This window comes from Mauremys reevesii, linkage group 1, assembly GCF_016161935.1.
Source record: "Mauremys reevesii isolate NIE-2019 linkage group 1, ASM1616193v1, whole genome shotgun sequence".
NCBI lineage: Eukaryota > Metazoa > Chordata > Testudines > Geoemydidae > Mauremys > Mauremys reevesii.
In genome coordinates, this window is record NC_052623.1 from 276,764,612 (window position 1) to 276,792,571 (window position 27,960).

Sequence of the window (27,960 nt, forward strand, 5' to 3'; positions counted from 1 at the left end):
TCTGCAGCTGTTCAAGGCACTGTAGGAATAGTAGGAGGTCTGTTCATGAAGCAGGACAGCTGCCTCTGGGGGCCAGGACAGGAGACAAGACTGCACCAGAATTCCCAAGCTGTTGTCAGTATTTCCCATGATAATTATTCCTGAAAATGGCTCTGGAAACATAGCAAAACTAATGGCAGTCCTGTAACTCCATCTACAGACTGGGGGTATTAACAATTATATACATCCCAGGGATATTGCAAATATTAATTGGCTAAGCATTTTGAACATGGAAAGTACTGTATACATGATAAATATTTTCTTTTTGAGGTCTAGAATCTACAGTGATGGGCATATTAGAAATTCATAGATAGACAGAAAGCTATAGACAGACAGATGGGAAAACTAGTCTTTTGCTCATACCTGGGCTCATATATTTTAAAATTTCAGTTATCTAAAATAACACTTTATTTTAAGTCCCTTGTCAGAGATTGTGTGTTCTGATCAGATGCTCAAATTCTGGTCTCACTGTTTAATCACCAAAGCATCTTTTAGCTGAGATATTCTTCCCATCATTAAGTAATTCACTATAGGTAACGAAGTGAAATAAGCCCCGAGGGAAAGAATGGTCTCAGAGGTGGGTCTTATTGTACAATAAAGGGCAGTGTGATTAGGTTTTATACTGTGCTATTTCCTTGTTTTTCTCTTTTGTTATAGCTTGTAGAAAGCAGAGACCACAATATGTAGCTGTTGATCAATATGAAACTAATAGAGTAAAATGTCAAGGAGAAAATGATCTGAAATAATACTAAATTCCAACACCAGCAGTGAAAATCCCAGCACCTGAAAATGATAGCAATAGAACTAATAATTACTATTTAGTTTTAAGTAATGAAGCAAATGAAAATATAGAACCTGCTACATTGCCTCCTAAATGGAGCTTATTACAATGCTACTTGAATGTTTGTAAAATCTTTAATCGAAACATTTTCTCTTCAGGTCTTAATAACAGGCAGTGGTAGTTGCAATTTACTCCCCCGTTCAAAGGCAGAAAATGAAAGGGGAAAATAAAAAGCTCAATCATGCTTCAGCAACTCAACATGTGAACAAAAGTGGCTGTTTAAGTCAGAGGAGGCTGGTAGGGTAGAAAGTGGAAGAATTTCACCCCACGATTTATCCTTCAACCAGGTAAGGGCAGGATTAGCATGTGGGATCTCCAAAACAACTCTCCCAGTGAGAGGGAAATGCCACTCATCACTGTTTACAAGGCCTTTGTTCTTCTGCAAACCTGCACAAAGCAGAAATGAAAAGAGTAATTTGTGTTTCTCAAAAACAGACCAACACATTCTCATAGATGCTGCGAGGGAAAAAAAATCTTTAAAAAAAAAAAAAAATATATATATATATATATATATATAAACAACAGGGAAAAGCATTTAGAGGTGAATGTTAATTAATTCCACTCTCAATGGCCCACAGGATTCTCAATTCAGTTTTTTTTCACATGTATCTTTTGTTTCTGGAATTATGGTGCCAGTTTACTGGTTTGAGGCACAGTCATCAATAGGCGCAAATGTTAACCTTGAAACTTGAATGACGAAGTAAATCCTGTGCGAAATAGCTTCTGAGTGGCACATGGAGTAGACAAATTAACTTCCCTCCTGCCTATACATGAGCACCTCAAGTTCAATTTTCTACTTAAAGCTGATCATCTGAATGCAAAAAAATTCTTATTTTGCAATGTCCAAATACTTTTTTTTAAAGCAAGCGATATTCATATCAACATTATTCTGCTGTGCAAAGAAAGGGATATTAATCCCCTCTGCTGGACCATGTGGCCTCATCAGTTATTAAAAAAATGATAGCTTGAAAATACACAAACCTCTTCATAACCGATATCAGATTAAGGTATTAAGGTATTAAGCAAAATATCATGAAAGCAGATGTTGTCAACAATCAGGCAATTAGTTACCTACAGTATATTGCTTAAAGGTAGTTAGCTTCTGTTCCCCCTTCTGCAGCGGACCTGTGCAAATCTCACTTGGGCTCAAGATCCTGCTAAAACATGCACACTTGTCTGCATTTAGGCACATGAGTAATCCTGTTGAGTTCAGTGGGAGTACTCATGTGTTTATTTCTTTGCAGGATTGGGACCTTAAACTCTATTTCAGTGGCTGAGGTGGCATATGTTATGGCTGCTGAACTCTCTGCACAGAGATGAATTTCACCCTCAATACAGCTCTTAGAAAACGGCAAATTGGAAACTCTTGGTGATAATTTCTGGAAAATATAAGTTGAAAGGAAGGCCCAGAGGATTTGGATTTGACTTTTGCAAAGGAAACTCAGTGAAGACTCACACTGCCTCTATGAAACCTGTAAGTACCATGCTCTTTGTACAGGTTGGTGAACAAGAGTTAAGTTCATTACCCAAGTAGTAAGTCATGGACATAGTGAGTTAGGAACAGAACCCAAAAGTTCTGACTTCCAGGTCCCCAGATCTAGGCAACACTGAGTTAGAAGCACACATTAAATAATATTGGGCAATGCCTAGATTTTTCAACAGCCAGGGGTTTTTAACATGAATTCAGCAAGAAACTAGGATCAGAATTTGTTTTCCAAATTACTTTACAGAAAAGAATGAATTTTTCCCAACTGAAGTTAAGTTAAAGGGAAAAAAAGCAATTAGGAAGACATTAGTTAAGTCTGAATATAAACCAGCCATAGAGACAGTTCTGGCTGCCAGGAATAAGGCCCTGGAGATCTATCAAATATCAAATTTTGAATATAGGCCCTTTAAAATGTAGGACCAATTAAAACTCCAGGCAGAACACAACTTAAAAGAGGCAAGACATTTCAATTAGCTAGAAAAATTTAAGAAAGGTTATCTGCAGTTAAAAGGACAGAATTCATTGCTACTTATACTGGTATATGGCGGATAGAAACGTGGGAGAAACAGTGCCAGGTCTGCATGGGATAAAAAGAAAAGTGAATCATAAATCTAACTGGCTACCTAATGAGGGGACATTCAGAAGTATTATATGTGTGCAGATAGTGTCAGTATAAAATCCGAGACTCAGGTGCTTACTGTTCTAAAAACAAAACTATTTTAGGGAAATGCACGTGGACTGTGAAACTATCAAACACGTTCAATATATAGCTTGTGCTGTTAGCTCTGGTGCTTGAGCAGTAATGAAGAGGAGGTGGAGTAAATTGATTAAATGGAACACTTTTCCAATTTCCAGCACAAAGTGTAGGAGGCTGTAATGAGTGTTTAATTTAGAAGCATAATTTATCTGTATTTAATAATGCAATAATAGGTATAGATTCAAAGATATGAAGGCCAGAAGGGACCATTATTATAATCTAGTCTGACCTTCTCCCTTACAGAGGCCACAGAATTTTACCAATTAATTCCTGCATCCTATCCAATAACTTGTGGTAGAGCCTATCTTTTAGAAAGACAACTGATTTTGATTTAAGGACTGTTAGGCAGATCCTCTGCTGGTGTAAATTATCATAGCTTGTCAATGAAGGCAATGGAGCTATGATAAAATACCCTAGCTGCAGATCTGTCCATGCCCCTTAGTAATCTGGGGAAATGGTTTATAACCCTCACAGTTAAAAAATTGCATCTGAATTTTCCTAACTTCAACTTCCAGCCATCAGATCCTGCTGTGCTTATGAATAAATAAGTTACTAAAACGTTGTCTGTTGTGTAGACAGACATTCAGAACAAAAACCATCAAACAGACATGAGTATTTATTTTAGGATTTCATGACAACTGTGAGAGTTGATATTAGCCTCCTCCTAAGAGGGGAGAAATTAATTTATCCCATCAGAGACTATTTAATTAAAAAACAATATTAAGAGGGATTGACTAAGGTGTTGATAATGGAATACAGAGATTTTCAACTTCTTGGCCACTATTAGCAGCCTGGCCCAGCTCAGTAGCGATCAAAATTCATTTTTACAATCTGAAAGGTTACTGAGGAGCTTTTGTCCCAGTTCTTTCTTATGGTGAGCTGAGGATGAATTCTGGATCTGCTGCTCTGGGCCCTGGGCTGTGGGACAGCCCAAGATTCTCAAACAATGGATCCACAGAAGCAGGAAAGGAGTATCCACTCCTACAGGCAGTCACCCTGCATAGCTGTTTGCTTTTTGGGCCTTCTGTGGTACCAGCTGCCTCCCATCTGACACCATCCCCTCTAGCAATGGATTGCCTGCAGAAAGAACCTGAGCAGAAGGGGCAGCTGAAAAGGAAGAGACCTAGAGGTGTACCCTGCCTCTTTAAGTCAAGAATGAGACTGAGAGCAACCCACAGAAAGTAGGAGGGATGCAGCAGGCACGTTATTCCAATAGACTTGCAATGGCCCTGCTGAGGAAAATCCCTTCAGAAGAAGGTGAGGACACAGGAACTCAGCTAGGAAGGACCTGCCACTGTCTCCATACCTCATCAGGGAGAAGAGAAAGAGCCTGGAGCCAGGTACCTTTAGAAAAAAAGCAATGCACTTCTAGGAGACAGAAGATAGTAAGGGAACTGTTGATGGAGAAGGAAGCGGGTCTTTGCTTAGATATGGACTAGAGGATTAGGAGAAAGGGCTCCTGTTTGAAACTATGGAAGGAAAGAGAAGAAGCAGAGAGGTCCTTGTTTAGAGCCATAAAGAGATTAGAAGGAAGAATGTGCTAGGGAAGAACTGCTGTGCTAGGGATGGAGAAAGAATTGAATGGGTGGAAGCAATATGCTATATGCAGAGATGGGGATGGAGAGACAGCATTCAAGGGCAGTTTGAGAGCATGGGACCTAAAATTTTGGAAGTGCTGGGCACTAGCCAGCTTTAATATGCCCCTGCCAGTTATTGATGGATATTAATGGTCAGATGTTAGGAAGCTTTCAGTGTCACTGGCAGGGCCAGCTCTGGCTTTTTTGCTGCCCCAAGCAAAAAAAAAAAAAAAGAGGTGCGGGGCCACCAGAGCAGCAAAACAGGGGAAAAAAGGCGCGGCTGGAGTGGCAAAGCCGAGGGGGGGGACACAGCGTGGCTGGCTGGAGCGGCAAAGCTGGTGGTGGGGGGACAACACAAAAACGGCGCAGCTGGAGCAGCAAAGCGGGAGGGGGTGGGGGGAGAAACAATGGCGTGGCCAGCAAAGCAGAGGAAAAACAAAACAAAAACCCTACAGGGCGGCCGGAGCCAAGGGACTCCCTGTGCTGCAGAGTGCGCGCCCCGTCTAATGGGGGGAAGGAGAGGGAGCGGGAGGGAGAGAGAGAAGGGGGGGCGGCCAGTGTTTCAGCGGGGCACTCACCACGCGGCCCCGACCGCCGCGCCGCCAGCCGGGAGAGCTCCGCTCCCCTCCTCCGTGCCGCTGCCGCCCCCTACAGGGTGGCCAGAGCAGCAAAAAAAAAAAAAAAGCAGCTGTGCCGCCCTAGGTTTGGGCGGAATGCCGCCCCTTAGAATCTGCCGCCCCAAGCACGAGCTTGCTCAGCTGGTGCCTGGAGCCGGCCCTGGTCACTGGGCATATTGTACCTCTTCTTTGAGTAAAAAGAGGAATTCTGTTCCCAGCCCAGTTAGTCCAGCACCTTTATGAGCCCTAAATTCCCTTGTAAATGAAAAATACAGCTGTTGAAAATTTTATGTATTTAAAGACAATTAGTTTCTTGTGTTCTTAAATTGCTGGTGAGGTGGGTGTTTTTATGTGACTAGTTAAGCTTATTTTATGTACGTGTCTGCTCTTCAGTCTTTTGAAAATGTAGCTCACTGGGAGCATACTGGGAATGATCAATGATTAGGCAGAGGGAATTATTTCCTTTTTGTAACATTGTTGTGGGCAAGGGGGTTTCTTATATCAGGAGCCCCCCGGTGGGAGAAGGAAACTATTCACAGTGGTTCTGGAGTTTCTGAATCTAGGAAGAGCACATCACCAATATTTATACTGAGGAGAAAAAGACAACTCCCTTTTATGAGAACAGGATTTACCATAGGCAAACCATAACATAATTCTACTGATATTTGGTTTTTCATAACTGTGTACATACATTCTCTCATAGTGCAAAGCACTACAGTGTCCCTTCACAATGAACAGTAAAAATAACATTCAAGAATCATAGTCGAGCAGACTTCATCACGCAGGCCTGAGACGTGTACCATACTGCAACCTGTCCAGACAACTTGGAATCCAGTTGCTGTTTCTCAAATGCACTGCTGTATAGGGGCCATGGAGTGGGTGATCAGAGCAAGGGTCAGAAGCCAGGAACCAGAGCCAGGATCACATCAAGGGTCAGGCTGAGGACTCATGCCAAAGGCTGAGCCAGAATCAGTGTCAGGAGTCATGCCGAAGATCAAGACTGGAGTCAGAGCCAGAAAGCTGTGCCGAGTTGACCTGGAGTCAGGGAATAGTGCCAAGGGTTAAACCAGAGTCAGGAACCAGGGAACAGTGCAGGGTAAAGCCAAAGTCAGATAGCAATATCAAGGGCCAAACTTGAGTCAGGCTGCAGGACAGCAGCAGATCAGAAGTTCACTCAGCTGCTCAGCAATTTCCTGTGCCTCCTGGTTTAAGTAGCGCATCCAGGCCAATTAGTGGGGCTGAACGTCTGCTCCAATCAGGAGCTTCGTGAGCAGAGCCTCTCCTGGGCCAGAGTCCCACCAGCCCCTCTCCCCTGCTGGTTCTAGAGAGCTGTTGGTGGGTGGTTGAAGTCAGGGCACCACTTTGGGAACTGAAGGCCCAGGTTTGAGACCTGAAATCCTCCACATTTCCTCTCCAGCATCCACTGCCATATTCTTCATCCACTGTGAGGGGTGTGGCACCCCTGGTTAGAATTCAGAATTCCTTCTCCTAGGTGGTCTGCCTGCCAAGGCTGAAGAGCCCCACCTATCCTGAGAAATCTGGTTTCTTTTAAGGCACCAGACACTTGCCTTCCTCACCCACCATTTTTAGCAGTAACACCTCTGCCACATGAAGGGAAGTAATGGAGAATTTGGCTGACAGAGGCAATTGGTTTTGCTGGCCATTTGGGGTATTATAGAGGAGTTGGGAGCTTACCTCCAATCCCACCCCAGCTATGACAGCCCTTTTAGGAGCATTTAATAATTATTGTAAATACATATGTGTATAATAATAATCACAAGTTTTAGGATTTCCTTTCCCTAATCTGCAATAACAGTGTATATGTTTAAATGTGCCTGTATGTAAAATGACCATTAAGGTTGCTGATTCTTTCATCTAATAAGTTAAAGGCTTCACTGTTGTTGATAGAACTGATGTGTAGATTAATAAACCAAGCCAAAGAGTATTGATACATGGAATTGATGTCAACCAGGTTAGAGATGACAAAGGACACTATGCCTCAGTAATTTTTAGCCTAATCCAATAAAACACAATGAAAGCCATACTTGTGAATAATGACACAATGGGTCCCAATTGAAATATTAAAAGAAATGCTCCAAATTATGCATGCTTCCTCCCCACCTTCACACCTTAATATGCCAGTGCAAATGATTTTTGATATTTTGCTAAATGTCACTCTGTGCATTTATTTTTAAATTGGATTTAATCTAAAATCTGTTCTTTGGCAGGATTTTTTTTTAAAGAAATAAGTGGATTTCTCCATCAATTTGCAAAACTAAACTATTCATTTCAAACTGTAACCGTGACAGTGTGAAAAGCTATTTACAGGTCTGTAGCCATCTCTGGTTTCATCAATTTGTTTTTCAGTCTTTGTTGTTATTTCTTGTTTCTCATGGATCTCCTGGGACAGCTCCTTGCTTGAGGAGAGAATGTCAATAGCTCATTCGTCCTCCAGGATGTTTCCCTGTGACAATGATAAAATTTCCAAAATCTGATCTTCTATTTTGTTAAACAGCTTTCTGTAAAATACAAAAAATGGTTATTTAAAGAAACACGAAAATCATCTGAACAGTGCTACAGTCGAATAACAATCTGTTTTTGCCTGGCTGGTATAAAATAGGCTTAAAAAAAAGAGAGGGAGATATCATTAGCATTTCTCTAGGACTTCACAAATCTGTCACTACAATTCAGGACTGTTTTTTGTATTAAATAATTTTAGTATATTGCAAATGAGAAGAGGACAAGGGTTTTCAATGAATATATATATATATATATATTTGGAAACCCAACTATATATTTAGTAAATCCCTAATTACAACATGTATACATTTGGGTTATTCTAGTAGAATATTTATTTTTTGGAAAGATTATGTGTTTTCCTGAGATCATAAGACGTTTCTTATGTGAGTCAACACCTGGACATGCTGTAATATTTATAGCATTGTTACAGAGTCAGAGAAAAGGAAATATGAACATGCATAGAGACAAGTATTTATATTCCAAATTAAAACTAGAGAGCAGCAGCTTGATTTACATGAAGGTTTTTTTTTAACTCTTTAACAATATTTACATGGGGTATGTGGAAAAAACACCTGTTCTTTGCATCATCTAAATAAAGCTGATTCTTTTTGTCTTCTAAGTTAAGAGTTTTTTGTTGTCGTTGTTGTTTTTAGCAGGAATACTTAACAGTGGATCCTCTAGACTTGTTGAGGTAATCATTAAATTAAAGAAAGTTACCTGAAAAATAAATATAAAATACTTGTATTTGGTATTTCAGGGTGAGATTGTTATAGTTACTAGTATTTCCTTAGCACCAACTGACTATTTGGACCTATACAGTACAAAAATCATCACTATAGCAATAGTGCATTAAGAAACTCATAATAAACATGAAAAACATAAATATTGAATAGATATACAATATAGTATACTATTCCCATTACAGGGACAGCTTCTCAGCTGATGTATGGAGTTACATTGTTGTATATCAGTTGAGTTTGTGTCCCCACTGTCCACATCTGTACATATTTGTAGGACCTGCATACTACCTGAACCTTTGTCTTCTGCTATATTGGGTTTTTTATTTTATTGTTATCAATGGGAATTATGGATGCCTATTTAGAAAGGGGACTAAACTCCCTTATTAGTAACATTATTACTGCATGGCATACTGTAGCTAAGAAAACCATTGGAAATCAGGTGAGAAACCGTATTAGAGAAAATCAATCCATATAACTATATCTATATCTATATACACACACAGAGACAGAACCTTTTGACCTTTCTTGCCAGAATACACATGATAAGGGTAATTGCCAGTGCTCTTATTTGTTCTCATTTTATGGTCTGTTTTTACAATAGGTGTAAGAGATAAGTACTGTGATGGCTATTTCTTCAGTTGTCTTGTTTAAATGTACCATAAAACACACTAGATGGCATACTCACTAAGAGTGTACAGTGAAGAAAATAGCAGATTAATATTAAAAACTGTGTTAAAGAGGAAAATGTTAGTAAATTGCTGGAACACCGACTTAAAATAATTAAAACTGAAACAATTAAAAAATAAGATTTCCTTTGAAGCATTTATGCTGTTTATTTGTTACTTTTCAGTCAGCTTAGAGACTGAGATCAGGCTAGTAAGTGTCTGGTTCTCCTGGAGTTGTATAATACTGTCATGTTTGTTTCTCCAGCAGTGAAATTGAATGGTCTGTGTGGGGTGGTCGGGTTGGGGAAGAACTTTAATACTAGGCAGCACTGCCAGCTCCACCTCTAATGTACACAATCACCCTGGTTTCCTTAAAAATGTTCTAAAGTATTTCACAGAATCATTCCTATTCAGAGTGGACTAATTTTCCAGCTACGGTGCAATGGGTGCTTCCACAAAATGTACACCCTCTATGCATTTGCATTTGCTCTATAGGTAATTTTACACTCAAATTAGATGTAAAATTATCTGATTTGTGCACAAATCAGTTTTTTTTAAGCTTTCATGGATGCCTGTGCACTGTTGTCACCACAACTGAAAAATTTGCCCACTACCTTTTGAAAACTTTTATTTTAAATGTTGGAATTAAACCGAAGAGAAATGTCCCTTAAATCTAACCCTGGGAGACAGAAAATATTTCTAAGTTCTTAAGAACCTTTTCATAATACAAGTTTTAATCCCCCTCCCCCCCCCCGGAAGTTACTCCATATTTGAGTGTTACACATTTTCTGAGTAATTTCCTGAAATAAACATGGTGGCAGTGGTGTCCTACAACTTCAGTGTTCTCTCTGAGCAATCAGGGTGATGTCTCTTTCTATGCCTCCTGAAGAATATTCCTTTGCTTCTGCTCCCATCCCTTTTCTCCATTCCTGGGCAATTTCACCTCTCCAGTTCTCTGTCTCCCCTAACAGGTATTCACAACAACAGCAACAACAACAGTATCTGATTAATCCCCGTGATTTCCTCTTCTAGTAACTTGTATAGAGAAAACATACTTTGACAGATACTTCAGGCAGATAATGAGGATTTTGGAGATGGGTGGTCATGTAGAGCTTGAAATCCCTGCTGTAATGAGTAACAGCCTCTTCCAAACTGGATATGTTCCAGTCCACTTTGCTGAAATGTCAGTCTCAGCTTCACAGGCTATAGAATGGGATCAGGCTCCTCTGAAAGGTTTTCAATTAGCACCATGTTCCCAAACAAATCAAAGCAAAAACGTATGACGAGAGAAAAGGCAAACCATTAACAATTTTTATTTCAAATGCGTTAAACTATTTTGGCTGCAAAGCATGGCAAGAAGCACAATTTGAATGGGGCCTAATGAACTAATTTTGACAAGCCTGTGCTTGTCAGGCATGTTTCTTTATCAATACAACATGTTCCTTTTATTTCTAACTAGTGAGCGGAAATAAGCGAAACATTTTAATTGAAAACACAGTTTATATAGTAGGGATTGACAAAAACACCAACATTTCTCTCACATCAGCAGATAATAGGATCTCCCCTCTTTTATTAGACTGTGACTTGATTTTAGTTCTACAGTTTCAGTGTGTTGCTGTGTTAACAGAGCTACAGAAATGATTTTTGTCAGACTTGGAAATTTAACTTCTTTTTAAAAGGCAGCTCTGGAACATCTTGATGACTTTGATGGTACAATAAGTGCCATGCAGGAGACTGGTGGCCTCCATAATGACCTCTGTATTTCAACTCCTTTAGCAGACTGGCGCTCCTAGTGTCCTGAGGTAGAAGCTGTAGCTGTTTTGGAGAAAGAATTCAGTTTGTGTCCGATATGAGCATATTCTGCTGTCAGATGGAAGTGTGAGCAAGTGTTGCATACTGGAAGGAGAGGCTCTAAGAGATTTAACTTCATATCAGCTAAACAATGGGGGTCAGTGAACCCTTTGTCTTCTAGAACTGGTAGATTTTATTATTGCTGCCTGTCTCCAGTGAGGAAGGGATGTACAGGTATGCTGCCTCAGGATTTTACTCCCTGAGAAGAAAGTGAAAAGATGCATTTAAAATGCAGCTGTTTCATTGGAAGAGGTGGCTATATTGTTTTAGTTCAGTTGAAAGACTGTATTCATATATATACTCTGTACAACTGAGCTCAAATCTAGGTGTCTGAGGTATGTATAGAGCAACAATCACCATAGAATTTAAGTACTCAAAACAACATTTAGCATTAACATAAAAGTGATGGGCCTGATTCTTGAGTCTGTTGAGACCACTGTGCACCAGTCAGTTGCAGAACTGAGTCTGGGATCTGAGGGCCAAAATGATGGCTTAGAGTTGTAAGGAGGTCACCCATCACGGCTACCAAAGCTATCTCTGTGCTGTGGTCTGGTCTCGATCCTGGGTCTGGAATGCTGTCAACGGCTAGGTGTTCCTGGTATATGGTCATCACCATATTTTCATAGAGCTTTTGTGCAGCAGGGAGACTGGAGATGGGGTGGTAATTTGAGATACTGTTTCTTGGGCGCTCTTCTGACAATCACACATAGGTGCTGGAACTGAAGGTATTGGGGGTGCTGCTACATCCCCTGGCTTGAAGTCGTTTCCATCATATACAGGGTTTACAGTTTGGTTCAATGGCTCTCATCCCCTCACTACGGAAATTGTTCCAGCATCCCTGCAATCACGTGTTTCAAGTATGAGAGTAGATTGCCTTCACTGAAGAAAGCCATGGTTTCTGTCAGTAGTGGTCTTAGTTTTCTTCACTGGATTTCACCATTTCTGTCATAATGGGCAGGGGTCTGATTCTCCAGCAGGAGCATGCTGCAGAGCTTCCAGTGTTGTGTTATTTGTCCAAACTCTGCAAGTAGGCAAGATGGTGGTCTTTGTTCCCGAGAGACTGTCTTGTATTCAGTTAATTTGCTCAGCAATGGACGCTGAGTGAAAGACCAAAGTACAGCCATTGACACTTGGGTCTGAGATTTGGTTAAGGCAGGCAAGGTTTGTTATCTGGCTGACTTTTAAAATTGATGGAATGAAATTGTTCATTGTATCACCCCAGTGTTACACTGCTGTATTTACTCAGCCTGCGTTGATCAGCATTCCTCTCAGCACTGCATGTAACATGCACAGATTGGAGAGAAGAGCATCAGAGGGCATTAGCAGCACTCCAGCACAGCAGTGCTAGCAATTTTAGTTAAAAAAACAAATGAACTGCATAGAGACAAAGGTGGAGAGGAACAGAGAATAGGATGAAGGGAAAAGAGGGAGAAAGGTCAAGGAAGCTGAAGGGAAGAGAAAAAAGTGGCAAAAATGGTGGCCAAAAAGACAGAGAGAGAGTGGAGGAAAATACAAAAATACGAATAAGAGGAAAACAAGAAGAGAAAATAAAGAAAACAGAGGAGAGGTAGAGAAGTGAAGGTGAAGATATTGAAATCCTCTCGCCTGTCAAAAGCATCACATTTTGTCAACAGTGACAGGAAAAATTGCCTCTAGAAGATCCAATATAAATCATGGGAAATGGCAGAGGAATGCCTTTCTTGGCTCAAATCACCTCATCTAATATAGAAGGAAAAGTTGGACAGAGAGCCTTAGGGGATAACATTTGTCACTGAACAAAAGGGTTACTTTAAAATGTTTAAGGGAGACTTTTTTCAACATTTATTTGCTCATGAACAAAAACCCAACAATCTAGAGGCACCACCAATTGCTCAGCACACTAGAAAAATTAGGGGGAACAAAATATTATGTCTGACTGGTATTTATACTGCACTCCATTAATAATGGATATGGATATAATAAACTGGGACTCTGGGAGCCCTTTTATGCCAACTAGCGAAGGTCACACCCAACACATTTGTCAGAATATGTAGCCAAACAGTGTCTTGTGCGGTATCTTATGTAAACTGGTGACACGCTGGTCATGAATATCATTATGTGATGTATGTATGGGTTGTGTATAAAAAGTTATGCATGTGTGCTGAAAATACATTCAGACCAAGTAATCTGAGGAGAGAGGATAAAGAAGGCTCTCCTAGATAAAGGAATGCTGTTTTGCCTGTGGCTCCAGTGTAAATTGAGCAAGGTGAGGCCAGAGACAATGGAAGTTACATTTGCATCTAAGTCTACAGACAAAGCAAATTGAGAGTAGGGTAAGGAAGACAGCATGTCAACTGCATCCCAGCAGCAGGGCCGCCCAGAGGATTCAGGGGGCCTGGGGCAAAGCGGGGGAGCTGCGGTGCTTGTACTCACCCGGCGGTGGTCCGGGTCTTTGGCAGCATTTTGGCAGCTGGGGGCCCTTCAGTCGCTCTGCATCTTCGGCAGCACTGAAGGGCCTCCCGCCGCCGAAATGCTGCCGAAGACCCAGACCACTGCTGGGCCAGGGCTCGCGGGGCCCCTGCAGGGCCCAGGGCCTGGGCAAATTGCCCCACTTGCCCCCCCCCCTCTGGGCAGCCCTGCCCAGCAGGGGAGAAGAACTCCATCTGGGGCATACAGGTCAAAGGAATACATGTTAATGGTTCACTGCACTATAAAAAGAAATGGAGAGAACCCCGTAGGTATCCATCACTTACCGGACAAATGGATCAGCATCCTCTGATTCTGTGAATGGTGGATCCTCCTGCCAGAAGGGCTGGAAATACTGGTAACTCAATGAAAATGAGAAAAGCTGCTTAGGCAAAGATAGGAACTTGCTAAAGTTAAGTTTTAGTCACTAGAAAGTGTGTTTTGTTTTTTTTATAACCATACCTGTTTCTTTTACTCTTGCTTAGTATCACTTGAATCTATGGTCTTTATTAATAAACTTATTCTTAGTTTTACTATAAAACATTGTATTAAGGTAAAGAGCATGTCCTCAGCTGGGCAAACAGGCTAATGTGTCTGTACTGTCTCTTTGGATAGACTGACTTACTAATCCCAGTGAGTGTCCAGTGAGAAGGGCTGGACACTACAGAGAGAGGTCTTTGGGGAACTTGGGAACTGGGGTTCACTGAATGTTACCTGCAAGGCAAAGTTTAAACTGGTAGAGTTTTGAGGAGTTTGCTGGTAAGGCAGACAGGCTAGTGTGGCAGGGGCTGTCACACAGTTTAAGGTCCAGCAGTACTCTCCCCTGGAGGAATTCCAGGTGAATAACACTGGCTTACGGTTCCGGGGTCCCTGAGAAGAATGCCACAAATGTTCAGTTGTAGTAAGTAAAACAGGTTTATCAAATGTATTTACATTCTATCCATTTTTCTCTGGCTATAACGGTCACTTTTGAGACTTTTCTGGTCATTTTTTATTATTATTTATTTGTGTCTAATACTTCTCACGATGTGCTAGCTAGTGTGCAAACACAATGAAGACCTGATCCCTGTTCGAAAATGCCTGCAGTCTCTGGAAAGAAAAAGAGTGGCAGAAAGACGAGCTGACAAGTATATAAAGAAGATGCAGTTGCTCCTGCCATGGTTTAATTTCCCACAGCATAACGCTCTGTAGACTGAGTAAACTTCTTTTACTTTTACAAATGCTATAAAAGTATATATCTATATATCTATATTGTCAATGGACACTCAGTAATAACTGCCTCCATTTTCTCCATCTTGAAGTCTCAGCAAACAGCAAGTAGATTTACAGTGACTTTTAGCAGTAAGCTTCCTCCAGATAAATATCATTTTCCCTGACTACAAACTGAGTTTCAGTAAACATACAGAGACTGGCTTTTCATACAAAAACTACAGATATTTTCCGTACGCAGTAGCAGTATATTTCAAAATATCATACATGTGTTTTAAATATTGGTGACAATATAAATATTGGCATAGTTTCATAGTCTTTGCAATACACAGCAACAGTATGGTGACATTTTAAGTACTATTTCTCTATACATCTTTTTATATAAGCCACATGCTACTTTCTAAGGAAGAAATGCATTCACCCCATCTCCTACAAAATCTTAGTAATAATGCTCTGTGAGGATGGGTGGGTAGAGATCACCAGTTCCATGGCAGTGGGTGGCAGAACAGGATTCTCCCATTGCCCCTGTAGCCGAGAGCCGTAACTAGGGATTTTTGTGCCCGAGGCAAGGGACGGGGCGGCACGTCTGGTTCTTTGGCGGTGGGTCCTTCCCTCTGAGAGGGACTGAGGGACCCGCTGCCGAATTTCTGCCGAAGAGCCGGATGTGCCGCCCCTCTCCCTTGCCGATGACCGGCGGCAATTCGGCGGCGGGTCCCTCAGTCCCTCTTGGAGGGAAGGACTTGCTGCCTAAGGAAAGATTTTCTGCGCCTCTCACCTTCCGTGCCTGAGGCAAGTGCCTCACTCACCTTGCCCTCGTTACAGCACTGCTATAGCCATTAACCTCCTGTTTAGAAGTAGCTGTTAGAACCCTGTATGGAGCTGTAGGTGAGTAACTGTTCAGGGTTGATGCAATTTGTTAGACTCCATCATGCGTATAGAAGATGGGGAGTTTGGAATTGAGAGAGTAAAGCCCCTAAGGAAGGAACCCTAGACGCAGGCAAGCCTGCGTCTGGGGAATCTCTAGGCTGCGCTTCAAGAGTGTTAATTTTCAGGGGTGTGCATTGGAATAAAAATTTGGCCGCTTTTGGAAGGGCACTTTCTGTGCCTGCAGTGGCAGGAGGAACTGGCTCTCCCCCTCTTCACAGTTGGAACAGCTGGCTCTCTTCTTTTCCCATCCCCTCCTGCCTCTCACCTCGCAGACAGAGGAGTTTGCTCTCCTCTTCTCCCCTCCCCTGCAAGTGACCAGAGGAGCTGGTTCTCCCTGCAATGGCCCCAGAACCAGGACCTGGTTCTCCCTGCTGCGGCCCCAGGGGCAGTGGAGCCTGCTCTCCCACAGCAGCTGAAAAAGCTGGATCTCCCCTGCAGCCCCAGGGCCAAAGGAGCTGTCATCTGCCCTGGCATGGGGCTGGAGGAGTTCTGTGCCTCCATTAATTGGGGGTGCCTGTGACACGGCTTGCTTCTCCCCTCCCCTCCCCCCAGCACACGTCCCTGACCATTTTTAAAATAAAAGCAGATCCCAGGAGATCTGGGTACAATGTGTCAAAAATAACAGCATTCTCCATATCTAATATACTGTCACACTTACTAGAGCTTCCCATTGGTAGGAAATGCTAAGGTGAAGGTTGTAAAAGGGTTTCTGTTAAATCAGTCTGTTATCACATGCTCATAACTTCCAGAAAATATGCTTTCCAATTGATATGGGTCATCCCTAGCTTGGTCGGTGCCCAAGAGAGTACCTCTGGGCAAAGTCTGAGCAAAATCTTTCTACATGGCTGCCAACAGGTCGAAGACATTTCTAAGGACAATTTTACAAGTAAGTTGCTGGGGTGTTTGTACCATTCAAGTGAATTCTAGGCTGTTTGTTATATAATTATTGTACTTATTCATACCCTTGCATGATCATCAAGAGGTTTGGATCTTTATGTCTATCCACACCTCTAACTCTCCTCAGCACCTTCTGTCTGTACCATTCACATTAAGCAAAAAAGAGCAAATATGGAATCTTGAGGCACTCCTATATCAGAGGGGATGAGAGGAAGATGGAAAACCTCTACCAGAGATTAAATGAAGCATCAGCAATTAGAGAAATAGGATTCATACCAAAGATTGCTGAAGACATTGGGTGCAATCATGGCAAAACCTCTATTTACTTCAGTGGGGCAAGATTTCACCATTGTTTTCTCACTGTAGAATAGAGTTTTAAAGGTATCAAGACATAATCTACCATGAGAGGTCACAGGTAAGAAAATGTCAGTCTTTGATTATTATTAATGCATGTATTGGAAGACTGAATATAATTGACTTAACCTTTATCTACCAGAAAAAAGAGAACATTTTTTTATCAAGTAATAGCAATGCTACCTATTAAAAAAAAACCAAAAACAGTTACAGTCCTAAATATTGGAGGGGGACAAGCATACACTGTATTTGAGAGCAGAAGCCTGATTGGACTGTTCTACTAAATTGCATTATTATTAATTATTATTATTTGTCTAGGTTGTATTCATCTAGTTGCTTCTATGCTCTGTTCCTACCAAGCTCCATGTAGTGTCTCCATTGATAAAGTAAAAGGGGGGAAAGAGTTGGCACTAAAGAAGTTTTGAGGACCTGTACATTGAAACCAGGCCAGGACCTAATATGGCACTTCTGCAAAATTAAATGATCATTATTATTTATTAATTAAGCACTGAAAGTATGAGAGGCACTGTCCTGACATATTAAAAATGGAGAGCTTCAGATTCCTATCACAAAGATCTTGTAGCCTAAGGCTAAAAGAGGATTTGTGTATGTGCTTAACTTTATGCTGAGGGAGAAGTCTGATTGAAGTCAGTTGGACAACTCCCTATTTAAAATTAAACATGCATAAATCTTTGCAGGACGGAGACCCATGTATTTACAAAACTATGCCAGTGATCCTGCAAATGCTAAGTCACGGGACTACTTACAATAGTAAAATTAAGCACATGAATAAATGTTTTTGTGAGGCTTAAGTATGATGAAGCTTTGATAATTTTCACAATTTCTGTCTTTCCTGGCCTTTGATGATTATATTTTGGTATTCAACTGATTTGCTATTTTGTAGTGCTGACCTATTTTAAATAACATTTTGTTAGGATTTTTAATTTGTTACTTCACATCATGTTCTATTTGTATTTATAATATATTAAAAACAGTGCAGGCAGACTATATTAGAATATAATGTCCCTGACAGATATTTCTAGAAGTATTTTATATGTATTAATTTAAGATTGGAATGCTATATTTGTGTAAAGCCCCTTATCATTACGTGTTGAAGCACTAGCCTCTGTTATAACAATCTGGTAATTTCTAGGTTTAAGGTAATTAGTGAGGATAAAATGGGTTTCTGACCATAAGAATGGCCATACTGGGTCAGACCAAAGATCCATTTAGCCTAGTATCCTGTCTTCTGACAGTGGCCAATGCTAGGTGTTTCAGAAGGACCAGTTTATATATTTATAAGAGAGATTATTCTGCCTTATGTTTGTCTCAGATTGGGCTGTCCAGTGCTACTGCCCTTCTAGAGATTGTTACACGTGCTAAGAGAAAGTGCAACAAAAATATACTTTATTTTAAAAATTTGAAACAGCTTGTAACCATGATTGGATAGCTTCATAGGTCCCTTTCATTTTTAATTGTATGATTTCATGCCTGAAAATGATTGCCCAAAATTCAAACACAGTCAGCCTTAGCAGCTTAGCAGATATGGAGTTTATTCATTTGCCCCCATGTTTTTAATGCATTTATCAACTTGACCTTGTGGGTCTAACTAAAGAGACCACCACTAAGCTCATGTCACTGATAGCATTGTCTCCTGAAAACCTAAAGGAAATGATAAAAACTACTATTTTGAATATGTAATCAAGGGGGTTTGGTGTTGGAGGTAGGGTAACCAGATGCCCTCCTATTACCCCACACCCCTGTCCCGATTTTTCATACTTGCTGCCTGGTCACCCTCATTGGAGGCTTTTGAAAATCTTACTGTGCACCTATCTGTATATTTAGGTACCTAAATATCTTTAAAAATTTGCCCCTCGATCTGCAAAGTAATTAGTCACTCATTGGACATCATCAGCCATGGCAGATTCAAAGCTTTGCAGGTGCAGCAGTAAGTAATCAATAGGATCTGAACCAATGTGGATAGCTGTGCTGTATGAAAGAACTGAGACAGTAAACTGGGACATACAATAGGTAGCAGCTTCAGCAAAGCAGGATGGTTTGAGAAAAGTCTCTGATAAAACCTCAGGAGATGAAGTCATATTCTGCATATTCTAAGATGGCTGGGAGCCATGTGTATTTTATTTGGTTGTCATTAATGTTTTGCTTTATGCACCCCACATCAATTGCTCTTATCATCTCTTTTCCCAAGCTAACCACAGCCACTCAGCCACTGACAATTTTATAAGCCCTGCTGAAGTGAGAAATGTAGCACATTAGAAAGGAATATTGAAGTGGATTTTTTAAACTATACCAAATCAGAGAGGTAATGAAAATCTCAGAGGAAAAGAAAAAGATGTTGCTTTTGGGAAAAAAAGTTACATGAATCATTCTTTTAAGTAAAACCAAAGTAGCATTTATTACCAGATTCTGACACACTATGGTGTACAAATGATTTAGAAGCAGAACAATGGCAAGGAAGGTGCAAATAGAGAGAGAGAGAGAGGAAAAGGGGAGGGAGAAAGAAAGGCAGCAGAATTTGTTTTAGCATTTCCCCCATCTACTGATCCTGCCATTTATTTCTCCCCAATTTTAGACATTCTCAGAGCAGCACACACTTCACTCAATAGATAAATCCTACCTCTTTTAAAGGTATCCTTACACTTTTCAGAGCCAAGTTAGTTGTTCCCCATTCAAGGGTTTTGCTGGCTGTAATTATGGAAATAAATCTGTACCACATTTTTAGCCCAGTGGCCCATTACATCTTGCTCCAGGTTCTTAGCTCACAAGAATAACGACAGTCATTTTATGAGAATGAGAGATTATAAATCACGCACTTTGTCAGTTCAGTGCTTTCCTCCAGTGGTCTTTTCCCTGAGAGTGTCTGAGACAGCTGGTCCTATAGGACTACTAGTTTAGTGTTCAGTTCTTTGAGCTCTGCTCATATTTTGTTGGCTTTTTTTTTTATCTGAATTTTTAAGTCAGCGTGGACAGCTTCCAGTCTCTGTCATTTTGGGACATTCTCAAAATAAATTTATAAATAAATTGTGTATTGTTCAATACAACAGTAACCTTCAATACTGAATTCACATCGTGGAAGTTTGATGAAAAAAAAGTATTACTTTTTTGGTCTCTGTAGTTAACATTTCTGATTTATGGGTGCATTCAGCATCACAAATGTAGATAGATGTATTATCAGTTGGGGCACTAGGATGCATAAGTGTGTGTGCATGCATATTGGATTTTAGGATGTATGTATTACAGGCCAGATCCTAGGCTATGGTAAATCGGAGATTTACAGCACTTGAGGAGCTGGCTCTGCATGAAAAATCCTATACTACTGCATCATTAAGGCTTCATAGTTGACATATCAGAAAGTCAGGAAATGCAGAGCTTCAGCTTTCAACAGTAACATAATCTCAGCTGTGTTGAAAATCTTTTCTGTTTATATTGCACAGCAAACAATAATATACAGACCACACAATTAACTAGAAAAAAACAGAAATATAGATTTGAACCAGGGCAGAGTTAATATGGAATTCAACTTCTGCATTCCCATGCTTTTGGGGAATTTTAATTATTCAACCTTATATTGCACAAACAGTTTTTTCTTTTCATTTCATTTCATTTACTTGTTTTGTTTAAAATACAATGAAGGAGGAAAAGAAATTCTCTTTGCTTGATAATGTTAGCATAGAAATTGTCACATTAGGCACTGACGTTCACGTCTGAATGACACAGGGAAGGGGTGAACACCTTTATGTTGCTATTGTTTGGCTGGAGACAGCTTTCCCTGTTGGGGTATGTCTTCACTGCAAAATTAACCTAGGTACAGCACCCCCACTGCAAAGCCCTACCAAGCCAGACCTATTTAGCTGCATCCCCAGTGCTGCTGTACTAGCCCATGTGCTGGGCTGGATTTTTGGCAGGCTACCACATGGTTCTTAATGCTGTATTAAGCTGTGTCCCTGTATGAAATCATTTGCAGTGTTTTGTGGGAGAACTTGTCTGCCCTTCCTCAGCCCCCATAAAGAAGTGCTCTTAGCCCATCCACTCAATAAATTAAAAGGAAACAGAAGGCCAAATGCAGGGCATGAGACATGCTGGACATCATTTAGTGATGGCTTGTTGCCCTGGGAAGGCAATGTTGTGCCCTGTTAAGAGATCTCACAGGCTGCATGCAGACATGAAGCAATGGAGACAGTTGATGCGGCAGGTTTGGATAGCTGCGGAACCCTCCTATGCTGACCAGTGGTTCTGATGCAGAACACCATGCAGTGGTGAGATTACATTGTCATGTAGACCTGGGATGGCCTGTAGTAGGGTCCAGAACTTCTTCATGAGGAAGAACACCTTCATGGAGTTGTTTGAACAGCCTGTCCTGGCCCTCCAGTGCCAGAGCATGCAGATGAGAGAGGCCCTATCAGTCTAAAAATGGGTTGCTATTGCTTTCTGAAGGCTGGCTGCTCCAGACTCAGTTTGGTGTTGAAAAGTCAACGGTTGGTGCTCTGTGATGGAGGCTTGCATGGTAATTATCACTGTGGTTTACCCATGGGTCGTGAAGATTGCTAATGTTCCCAAAATAATTGTTGGCTTTGAGTGAATAAGCTTCATTAAATGTGCTGCTGCCATCAATGGCACATGTGGCCATAGTCTGTCCTCCCTCTTCCTCCTCCCCGATGATTGTACATGAATATTGTGACAAAGTTCCTCCTCTACCTTGGTGGGTCCTGCGCTTATTGGCAGATTTTCTCACCTCAGTGATCTTCCCCACAGTCTGGATCAACTCCTTCTGTGTCTGATCAGGAGTTGGGAGGTTTGGGGGGAACCTGGGCCCGCCCTCTACTCCGGGTTCCAGCCCAGGGCCCTGTGGATTGCAGCTGTCTATAGTGCCTCTTGTAACAGCTGCATGACAGCTACAACTCCCTGGGCTACTTCTCCATGGCCTCCTCCAAACACCTTCTTTATCCTCACCACAGGACCTTCCTCCTGGTGTCTGATAGCGCTTGTACTCCTTAGTCCTCCAGCAGCACACCCTCTCACTTTCAGCTCCTTGTGCCTCTTGCTCCCAGCTCCTCACACGCACTTCCTCTCCTCTGGCTCCCCCCTCCCTGACTGGAGTGAGCTCCTTTTTAAACCCAGGTGCCCTGATTAGCCTGCCTTGATTGGCTGCAGATGATCTAATCAGCCTGTCTGCCTTAATTGGTTGTAGCAGGTTCCTGATTACTCTAGTGCAGCCCCTGCTCTGGTCACTCAGGGAACAGAAAACTACTCACCCAGTGACCAGTATATTTGCCCTCTACCAGACTCCTGTACCCCACTGGCCTGGGTCTGTCACAATATGTAAACTGGACAGGGTACTATTTGCTTGTTATGCAGGTTTCAGTTGATCACAAGAGGTTCATGAACATGGGATACACCAGCTGGGTACATGACACCAGGGTATTTCTGAGATCCCATGTGTTCAGATTGGGATATACTGGGACTTTATTCCTGCCCAATACTATGGATATCAAGAGAGTGTCTGTGGCCACTGTTAATTTAAGGGACCAATCTGTCCTTTACTGCCCTGGCTCATGAAGCCTAACTCTGATGTGACAGCACCTGGCAGAAGAAGGTTTAATTTCACACTGAGCAGTTTCAGGATGGTGATGGAATGTGCATTTGACTAACTGAAGGCAAGATGGTGCTGCCTACAGAACCATTTGTATGCCAATGTGTACAGCACCATTCATGTTATTGGGCCCTGTTGGACACCACTAGTGTTGCTGAAGGTAAACTTGCCTGAGGCCTGGTCTACCCTACAAACTTAGGTCAACAGAAGCCGCCTTATGTTGACCAAATAACAGATGCGTGTACACTACCAGTTCCCCTCTGCCGACCTAACTCACCTGTTATGTCAACTTAATTATTCCACCTCTGTGAGAGGTGTAGCACTTAATTTGATGTTGATGAATTGACAGAGAGGCAGCATAGATGCAGCATTGTGTAAGTCGACTGAATTGGCCTCCAGGATGTGTCCCACAATGCTCCGCTGTGACCGCTCAGGAGATCGTTTTCAATTATGCTGCACAGCAGCCAGGTACACAGGAGACAGACCCTTCCCTCTTAAAGCCCCAGGAACTTTTGAATTCCCATTTTCTGTTTGATCAGTGTGGAGAGCTCCCCAGCCCAGGTGATCGTGGTGACTCAACGCCCAAAATGCACTGTGGAGTACACAGGAGGTGGTGGATCTTATTGGTCTGTGGGGAGAAGAGTCTGTGCAGGCACAGCTCCGATCCAGGCATTGACATCTACTCAAAGATTGCGCAAGGCATGCTGGAGAACGGCTACACCAGGGCCATGCAGCAGTGCCGCCTGAAAATGAAAGAACTTCGGCACCTTGTGCTTTGCATGCCTTACAGTGGAAAGCTTGGCCTTCAGCGCAGCCATCACACTGGTGGAGAGGCTTTTGCAGATTAGAAGATGAGATAATGAACTCCTCTGGGACAGCAGACATGGAGCTAAGGATTTCATTGTCTGAAAAACTGGACATGGACATGGAGATCAAGAGAGCATCCCAGGAGCATGAACGTGCCACACAGGATGAGATGCTGCAGATTATGAAGGACCAGTCAGACATGTTGAGGCTTTTGGTTGAGCTTCAAGAAAAACAGCTTGAGGCTAGATTCCCTCTGTAGCCCCTGCAGAAGTGCCTGAAAGTATCGCCCTGTTCCCAATCCCCCTCCCCGAAACGTTCCAGAAGATGAGGGTGGAAGGTTCAGTATCCCTCCCACTCAACACCGGGGAAGGTACTAAGAATAAGAGGTGGCCATTCAAAGACCTTTGATGGGCAAGGCTACTGTGCTTTTACAGACAAGCTGACTTGGTCTCTCCCCTCTCAATTTTATCACACTGTTTGCCCAAGGTTAAACTATTTTCCTGGTCTTTCAGGAAAATAATAGTCAATGTTTCAATAATGAAATACTCATTATTTAATCCAAGCATGGGGTTTGGGGGTGGGAGAAGGGATGGTACAGGAAAACTGTGGTAATGGAGGGGATAGGATGGGAAGGACCAATGCAGTTAAACGGCACACATTACTGCTGAATTGCCCATGGCTGCAGGATGTGGTAGAGTGGAGGAGAAGCCACTGGAGCAGGCTGGACTGGGTGCAGGGCAGGATTTTCCATTGCCCGCTGGCAATCATGCCAAACAGCCACTCCACCAGTTCCCTATGTTACTGTTGCTTTCCCCACTGCAGGTGTCAGTCCTGCTTTTCCATGTCCTCTCCCCATTCTTCAGCATCCTCTGAGCCGCACTGGTGTGCCGCATTGGACCTCAAAGTAGCACTCTGTAACCACCATATTCATCATTTGTGCATGGTTGTGATATTTCATACAAAGCATGCAATGTAAGATACCATATGAAAGGCCATGATCTGCTGAAATTCATTGTTCTGTCAAAATATGTATATTGTTAATGTGTACAAAGTTATGAAATTTTGCTATACAGTTGTTACTGAAATATGTTGTGAGTTTGGGAGACGCTCAGTGTTAGCTCTCCAGTGACAATAAAGTTGATGATCCACACCCAAATGGGTGTTAAGTAACCATCAAGAGCCATTGACCAGCAGGGGAATTGTGAACAAGAGATTTACAATTCTATAGGAGACAGCTGAGCGAGCACCGCACAATGGGAATTGCTCAACTCTGTGACTCAGCAAGGCCTACCAGGACATGCCTGGGCCAGTATCTTTCCAGGGACATGAATTGAGAGTATAAAATAAGGGACAGTGGCATCATGTAGCCACCTCTGTCCTCCCCACTATTGCTGAAGGTAACAAAGAAAGACAAAAACTTTAAACTGAGGAGATTGGTCCTAGGCTGAGAAGGAAATTCAGCCTATGTATTAAGAACTGTAACCTACCTGCAACATCCAGTGGAGTGAAAAAAACTATTTGATTCAAATCTTGCTTAGTCTGAAAGTTTAGGATTTAGAATGCATGTTTACTTTTTATTTTCTTGGGTAACTGTCTCTGACCTTTATGCCTACCACTTAAAATCTATCTTTCTGTAGTTAATAACTTATTTTAATGTTTTATCCTAGCCAGTGAGTTTGTTTAAAGTGGTTGGGGAATCTGCTCAGATTACAAAGGCTGGTGCATATCCACTATCTTTTGATGAAGTGGCAAGCTAATTAATGACCTTGCACTGTTCAAAAGAAAGTCTTGACCAGCGTAAGAAAGCCTTGGGGTGCAAAGCTGGTGGCTGGGGGGATTTGCTAGTGTCACCTTCTGTATAGTTCATGAGTGACTTAAAGAGCATTCATACAACTTAGCTGAGTGTGAGTGATAACAACACCTAGAGGGGTTTGCTGCTTGTTACTAGAAAAGCACTTTGAGAGACAGCCCAGGCTGGAGAGTTAAGAGGGCACAGCAGCCCGGGGGGAGGGGGGAAGGGTGTCCCATCACACCTGGCTCTACTTGTCCTACTCCAGGAGCTGGTGTGACCTGATGGCAAAGGCACTATATATCTTTAGCAGCAGCTCATCTCTGGCCTTTTTTTTTCTTTCCCCTGATTGATTCTTGCACCGTTTTGCTTACAGACAGGGGCATATTGGGGGCATGCCTCATCTGGACTGGGGTAGACATCTCTGAAAAGCACTGAAACAATACACTATTCTTTCCAGTGGAACAAAACCTATCTACCCTTCAACTTTTGGTGTCACAGCATGTGAAAGGCTGCAACTTTTTCCTCGTAAGTACATGGATTCCTCAATTTGTCTGGATTTCTCTGCTCTGTGGGTACATGGCCAGGTTCTCCACCACTCCAAATGAATGACAAATCTTGCTTTTTACATAAACAAAAGAACCAGGTTTAGTGATGTTCTTAATATTATTTCAAGCAAATGTGGTGTTGATGTGGTGTTAAAAGGATGAATAGACTGTCCATGATGTGGCAGCTGACATCTGGAGAAGGCAGTTGGTTTTAGGTTAGACTGATTTCACTTAGGTCAGTCTGATGCTCTGTATATATGTTCACTATGTATCTAGTAAAGATTGTTATTAAGTTTCTAGCAATGAATTATTATTAAGACTAGTGGATTTCTTCAATATAAACAAACAACATATGGTACCAGGAGTGAAGGAAGTGATGAAAAAGAACCGGAAGAAGTTAAAGAAACAATCAAATAAAAAACCCTGAGGTAAAAGTTACTCAGAAGTGAAAAGCAAGTTTGAATGAAATAAGATAAATCAATTAAGAATTCCCACATTTCTAAAAATGTCAAGAAATGCTGCAGAAAATTGGAAAAGGTTTAAAAAAGCATTTGATTTATTTTTCAGGGTATCTGGATCTACTCGTAAGGAAGATGAACAAAAGAGTGCCCTCTTTTTTAACATTGCTGGTACTGAAGCAATTTCATTATATAATTCATTTGAGTTTAATGTCAGAATACAAGCTGACTATGACTTGGTCTTTAAAAAAATTGAGGAATACTGTTTACCAAAAAGAAATAAGATGTTTGAAAGATTTCAGTTTCACTCAAGTAATCAAATGGAGGAAGAGACTTTTCAATAATTTTTAACTGATCTAAAGATAAGAAATCAGGATGTAATTTCTAGAATCTCTCTGAGTCAACAATAAGAGATCAAATTGTGATGGGTATAACAGATTATCAGTGTAAGAAAAAAACAAAGATCTAAATCTGGAAAATTAGTGAGAATTTACCAAACTGCTGAATTTACTCAACAACAACAGCACATTTTAGAAAGAAAACAAACTGACGTGAATATGCACTTAATAAGAAAAAGTAAAAAAACAAGAGTATGGAGGAAAACAGAATGAAAGTATTCAAGTTAAAACATATGAGGTAAGTAAAGAATGTTCTAGATGTGGAAGGAGGCACCTACCTAGACAATGTCCAGCATGTTTGACCCTGGCATATCTGCAAAAAGTCAGAGTAATTTCACAAATATTTGTAAACAGAAGTCTGGAAAAACTCAGAAATATAAATTTAGTTCAAAATTCAAAAGTTTCAGAGAAGATACTGAGTAAGGAATACAGAGCTGACATTGCAGATGGAGAAAATTTGCTTCTGGGTATTTTAAAATGGAGTCATTCTGTGAATTACAAGGGGGATTGGACAGTTACTTGTGGAACATTTATTTTGTAAGTAATGGACATGGATGCTAATGTAATTTCAGAAGAAAATATAAGATAGCTAAAAGTAAAACCTGTAGCCAGAGAACAAATACATATTAACTTACAATCTTGTAGTGGTGAAAAAATTCCTGTTATGGGTATTTATATACAATATTACAGGTCAGAGTTAAAGATAATTTATAAATCATAAGATTTGTAATAGTTAAGGGGCAAGGTATTTCTATACTAGGTTTTGAAATATGTTTAGCACTACATCTAATTTGGAATCCTGAATAGTCTGAATTCTACCAAACACTGGAAATAGACCATCAATTTACAGTTATCCATTGGCATTGGTAAATTGGATACAATGTATAAAATAGAGTTAAATGAAACAAAGAAACCAGTTATACACGCAACTAGAAAAATACCCTTGTTTTAAGAAGTAGGGTACAAAAGCAGTTGGAAAGATTAGAAAGGGAGATATTTCATTGACTTGTGACTGACAATGACAATTGATTCCCGGGGTAGGGAGTGTCTAGTGACATACAAAGGGGGTCACAACAATGTTGTTGTGCTGAAAAATCTCACTGATCATTAGCAATTCCTTCTGTACAGGAGGTTCTCATATATTCTAACACAGGAGTGGTGTAAAATTTGGGCAAACATTAACAGGATGCTGAACTAAGATGCCTCCCACCCTCCACCAGGGGCAGCCCTTCAGAAAACCTGTTATACCGAGAGACTTTGCAAGCACTATGGACTCTATAACAACACAGGTCATGCAGTGGACTTAATATCTATGCTGCCTTTGAGAATGCTTCAATGCTAGTGTGAGAAAAAGCATTCAGCAAAATATAGATGATTGTGCCACCTGCATCCCTGCATTTGTGAACACTGCTATGCTTATACTA

At 41.3% G+C, this 27,960-nt stretch overlaps 1 long non-coding RNA gene across 1 annotated transcript; it reads left to right on the forward strand.

Annotated features, from left to right (window-relative positions):
* The first annotated feature begins 1,089 nt into the window (after positions 1 to 1,089).
* On the forward strand, positions 1,090 to 27,960 carry LOC120396058. The gene is made up of 4 exons (XR_005592949.1): positions 1,090 to 1,167; positions 2,125 to 2,354; positions 25,509 to 25,660; positions 26,248 to 27,960. It is a non-coding gene; the product is annotated as an uncharacterized LOC120396058 (long non-coding RNA).